The sequence below is a fragment of the Lampetra fluviatilis genome, chromosome 16 (genome assembly GCF_964198595.1).
Source record: "Lampetra fluviatilis chromosome 16, kcLamFluv1.1, whole genome shotgun sequence".
Classification (NCBI taxonomy): Eukaryota; Metazoa; Chordata; class Hyperoartia; order Petromyzontiformes; family Petromyzontidae; genus Lampetra; species Lampetra fluviatilis.
The window spans coordinates 12684302-12690154 of NC_136290.1; positions in this window are offsets into that span (position 1 = coordinate 12684302).

Consider the following 5853-nt stretch of genomic DNA (forward strand, 5'->3'; position numbering starts at 1 on the left):
CAGATATTCAGAAAGAGGCCACGACTCCTGGCTCACTCACACCAACCTCTCTGCAAGAACGTACAATCGTTGCTGGCGCCCATCTACGGGTCTCTGGGCTAGCATCAGTGGTGATTCATCTGAACCGGTCCTGGGCCTCTCCTAGGTCGACTCGGCCTTAAATGAGTACCATGTGTAAGGTTCTGTTTAGACGCGTATTGCAGAACTGCGAGAGATGGTGACAACTTGAAAATGACTTATACGCTTTGGTTTTATCGGTAAAGTCACGTAGGTAAAAATAAATAAATAAAAAACAACTAAATTAAATCACGACGTTTCGGAGGCAACACAAGCTTCCGTCTTCAGGTGGAACCGTTACAGCCAAATTCACTGTAATAAGTGAGTAACACCGTATAAAAAACTTGTGTTGCCTCCGAAACGTCGTGATTTAATTTAGTTGTTTTTTCACTTATTTATTTTTACCTACGTGACTTTACCGAAAAAACCAAAAAGTATGAATCCATCTTCTTGATTCTTTCGGTAAAGTCACGTAGAAGGTAAATAATAAAATAATACAAATACAACATACAAACACATTTCTCACGACGTTTCGACCACAACACAAGCAGCCGTCCTCAGGTGAAGAAACAGAGCTGTCGGAAAGACAGCGTCCGGTTAGGGTTAGGGGTGTCCTGGACGCTGTCTTTCCGACAGCTCTGTTGCTTCACCTGAGGACGGCTGCTTGTGTTGGACTGCCAACTATGGCTGCAAAGTTTGGCCCTCAATGTTATGTATATCGTTTATTGTTAAATTTGAATCACAGTTCCTATGATCACTGTTACATTGTTTTTATAGCGTTATTTGGGTGATATTCGAAAACGTATGGTGAAGCCATGTTTGTTTGTTGAAGTACGGAGTTAGACTGAAAACGTTATCTAAATTGTCTTATGGTTGTTATTGTTCGACTTGCATCCCATTAGGATTTTTGCACACAGCGTTGACATACGGTGCTTTTTTCTGGAAGATTTTTCTGGTTTATCCTGGATGTTTCTGTTGTGCGTCGTCACATTAAGATGTTACTTGTTCATGTTTTTTTTGTTGCGGTTGCACCCGAGTCAAGAGCCGCATGGCTCACAGGGTTTTACCTAATAAATGAAAACTGAATTAAAAATATTTTCGTTTGCCGACCCCTGTTCTACAAAAAAAAAATTAGCGGGCGAAGTTGGGGGCGGGGTGGGAGAGTGAATGTGACACCCATACCACGCTCGTAACCATAGAGGCGGAATGGAATTGTATATTTTTTTGCCTGGATTTGAGGTGCCTGTCACGGAAGGTCAAGTTGTTGAGTTTCACGGCAACAGGTGCGCGGGCGATGCTACTGTTGCTTCTGCTACTGTTACTGCTGCTGCTACTGTTGCTGCTGCTGCCACTGTTGCTGCACCAGGTGTGAGCGAACGGAGAAGATGGGGTAACCCCCGCGCCTCTGCTTTAAAGTCGATACCCCCGATGGCTCCCGGTCACCTGCTCCGGGTCGCTCATCAGGTATCGGAAGCGCTCAACGCGGGCAGGAAGCAGCCACGTGTGACGTTCAGTTAATTAAAAAAAACTAATTATACACAAAACACACGCGTGCATACAATCCGATCGGTTTTGGTTATTGGCGCGTAAACTTTTAAGCGTGATTTCTTGTTTTAAAACGCGTCCATATATGGCGATTGTTTGACCATACTTCGCCACGTTGGTTGAGTGCAGGTTGTTGAAGCGGTGAGCTCAGGACTGGCTGCTGAATATCACGAAGATGCTGACATTAGCCGTGGCCGCCACTTGAACTTCACGTTGTTGAATTCATAGCACGGTGCGCCAATTACTGCGCCACCGTTCCACCACGCCACGGCCCTCTGCCAATTTACTACTGCTGAATGAAGACATTCCCCACACCGCGAGCCACGCGGGGTTGCTTGACGCTATGGCACCGACCACCGTAATCGCCCAAAAAGAGGGTCCCATCTTTGCGTGAGCCACCAACCCCCGCTCCTGAATTCTTGCATTCTTGACGCGGTATCATCATTGCCAACGCAGTGAACAGAGAGCCAACGTATCCGCCCGGCGCTCGCGAGCATGTGACACCACGAGGTGCGATGCCGACTCGTATAACTTACAACAACATTATCGCTGCTGGTTCCCGGGTTGGCGCAGAGGTTCATTTTGGCTGTGTCAGAGATATTGAGCTGGTAGTGCTGACATCCTGGGTTTATGGTTCAAGCTCGGAGTCTGTGCGCGTCTCAGGAGAATGGTCATGTTAGAGACACTGGGCCAGCAGTGATGAAATGTTGGATTCAAGGTTGAAGTCCTGGACCTGTGTGTGTGTCTCAGGGGCTCATACTGGCTGTGTCAGAGACATTAAACTGACACCACTGAGATCCTTGGTGCACGTTTCGAGCCCTTGGTCCAATTCTCTCTCTCAAGGGGTTCAAAAATTGGCCATGTCAGACAATGCGCTGGCGCCAATTCAAGGTCCAAGCCGTGCTTGGTCTGGGCCCCTTTCGCTCAGGAGTTCATCATGGACGTTTGAGAAATACCGAGCCAGCACCGCTGAGATGCTGCTGGATTCGAATCTGGATTTCAGCCACCAGTGATAAAAACCAGGTTTTCAAGACGTGAACCTTATGGCGGGACCCCAGGGTCCCATAAGCCCACCCCGGCTCTCGCATAAACTGCGTTGCGACGTCATTTTATGTCTGTTGAAGGGGAATGATACGGCGATCTATTCCTCTCGACGAGCCCTACACGATGCGCTAATTAAAGTTTAAAAGTTTTGCTTATGACTACGGCAATTTTGGCAACGACGGGTGCTTGGTGAAGAACTAGAGGATTGATTTCTGGTGGTTTGCGGCGTTTATGTGCGCGGTGGGACGGAGTCGCCAAAATAAATTAATTGCGATTTTGACTTCCGTTTATTCGAGACCCCGGGGTCCCGCCATGAGGTTCATTAGTGTAGTGAGTTGATGGTCTCAGCCTTGTCACCAGTGACAGTGCACGCAAAAAAACCCATCAGAATTTGGTTTCCAAATGTCCATATGCTACGAGAACTAACAAAGTCGTGACAGATACAGATAAATACAGGAAGACATGTGGGTATGTACTCTGCAGTCCTACACGTGGATATTTGTGGGCAGTGCAGCAAGTGACACCCAGAGGGGGAGATGGGGGGGTCACTTTGAGGCCTCCCCCCCCCCCCCCCCCACAAAATGATTTTATGACCCCTTACACCAGGGGTCGGCAACGAAAATAACAAGGGACATGTTTTCCAATTCGGTTAAAAAACAACCTCAATATTTCAAGAGCCACAATGCACGTGAATACGATACGGTGTTGGTGGGGGGGGGTCCTTAATAAACGACGTCACGAAGCGGTTCTTAAAGAGCCACAGGTTGATGACCCCTGGCATTGTAAACATTGTTAAAAAAAGAGAGAAACATGTAATAGATGACGTTTTGGGGAATGGCCCTTCTACATGGCAGAGACGAACAAAAGACACGGCCTTTTGTATTTCCGTTTGACTATTATTGACGAATGTGTTGACTATTTGAATCCCAAAACATCAGTTTTAATGAACTGGCTTAACCCGGAGACGAATGGACTCATCAGCAGGGGGCATTATACATCCCTGTTGCGTACCGTATATGGCACGCATGTTTTCAGTCGCCTGTGGGATTTTTTGTCCGTTGACACTGCACGTGAGCTAACTCAAATTGGATTGGATTGAGACGTGAGTGAGTGTTGGGAGCGAGTGTTGTGAGTGAGTGGTGGGTGTGTGAGCTGGGCAAGTGCGGATGGTGTGTGTCTGTGTTCAGTGCCGGATTATTCTCGCAGCAAGAGTAGCTACGGGCCCCGCACTTTCAAGGGCCCCGCGCTAAATGCTTTCAAGCTATCAATTCCGGTTCAGTGATTATGCACTTGCTCTAATACCATAGCACTATGCCGCCTTCAACTTTTACGAACGACCGGGTGTTTAAGGTTAGCGCGTTGTCGCATTATCTGGCTGTATAGCAAATGAAAAAATACAATTGTACTTTACTATGCGAGTAAAATAATGTGGATTTGAAGTTTTCGTGATTTGAAGTTTCCGGTAAAGTCACGTAGGTAGAAAAATACCGACGTGACTTAAAGAATGTGTTTTAATGTTTTTTTTTATTTAGGGCCCCTTTATAACATTTGCTACAGTCCCCGCACGAACTTACTCCGGGAACTGTCCGTGTTGTGTGGTGAGTGACGACTTGCGGGGCTTGTTCCTGGCCAGGATAACACGCTGCGCCGTGTCCCCCCCCCATCCACCCCAGCCACGTGTAAACTCCCCTGCAAGCCGCGAGCTCCTGCCGGGTCTCGGCTGCGTCCCTACGTGGCGCTGCTTGCGCGTCTAGCGTTGCGCCCTTCGTGTTCAGTGTGTTGATGTACGTTTCGAACTTCCTTCGCACCGTACGTAGCCGACCGTGCAGCTTTGTAGCCCGCATGGGCCACGAATCCGGCGACCCGAGTTCGATTCCCGCTCACGGCCAACGGCAGTGACGATTATTTGAACCGGTCATGGGCATCGCCTAGGTCGACTCAGCCTCAAATGAGGTGCGATGTATAAACGTCGCCACGAGGGAGACAAAGGTGGCCGGGCGTGGTGCTGACCACCCACCCCCTCGTGCGCCGTGCCCGCCTTCATAGGTGCTCGCTAACAGCACTTGCCCCAGCAGTCTGTTAAGGCTACACGGGGGATCTTTGTTGCAGTGTGGGTGGTGTGGTGGTGTGGGTTTGTGTGTTACTGAGACCACTCATCTCAGTCAACCCATGGCGCCTGGGTCTGATCCCTCACCTCCTGCCAGCGAGACCTCGACACTACACGTGGCCTCCAAGTGCACCTAGCCTGGCACGAGCGCCGTGGTGACGTCACCGTGGCGAACGGCGGTTGCTGTTTGTTGAGCACAGGCACAGAACGTGCTGCGGTCAGCAACAAACAGGACTACGTATTATCGAAGTGTGTGTGTTGGTTTGTGTGTCAGTGTGTGTGTGCGTGTGTGTGCGTGCGTGTGTTGGTTGGTGTGTGTATGTGTTGGGTTGTGTGTGTGTTGGTTTGTGTTTGTGTTGGTTTGTGTGTGTGTTGGGTTATATTATGGATGGGTTGAGTGTGTGTTGATGCGTGTGTGTTGTCCAGTTGTGTGTACAGTATCATCTGGAGTGTGTTGCTTGATGTGTATAACTGTGTAGTGGTTTGTGTGGGTTTGAGTGTGCCTGTGTTTGAGTGTGTTTGTATGTACGCGTTGTCAATGCGTGTGAATTGTTAATGTATCATCCAGCAGCATTTGTTTGAGGAAGCAAACTCTGGACAGGGTTTCGACATTTTCGGTTTCATCAGCAGAGGCAGGCCGACTAAGCACACTGCCGGATGACCATCTCTTATTGGCAAGGGCACTCCAAAGAGAACAAGCTACATTGGCAGTGATGCACCAGCATAAATCATAACAACACAAACTCAGCACATTCGTCAATAACACCGTGGCCTTGATGAGACAATGTCCTGTAATGGGGCGACGTTTCGGCCAACGTCCCTTCTTCATAAGCAAACCGAGCGCGGTGACGACCCCGTTCAACGCGAAACAGAAACGCACTCCAACACGATGTGGGATCTACCCGGATTCACAAACCACTCCACCACCCCCATCCGCTCTCTCTTCCTCTGCCCCCCCAACCTCCACCCCGCACTCACACACACACCACCTCCATCTCCCCCCACCAACCATCTCCCCCCCCTCCCATCCCTCCCTCGACCATTTAGGTTTTTCTTCCCGGAAAGGCTGAACGTCAGTTTATGCAAATCCTTTCCGGAAA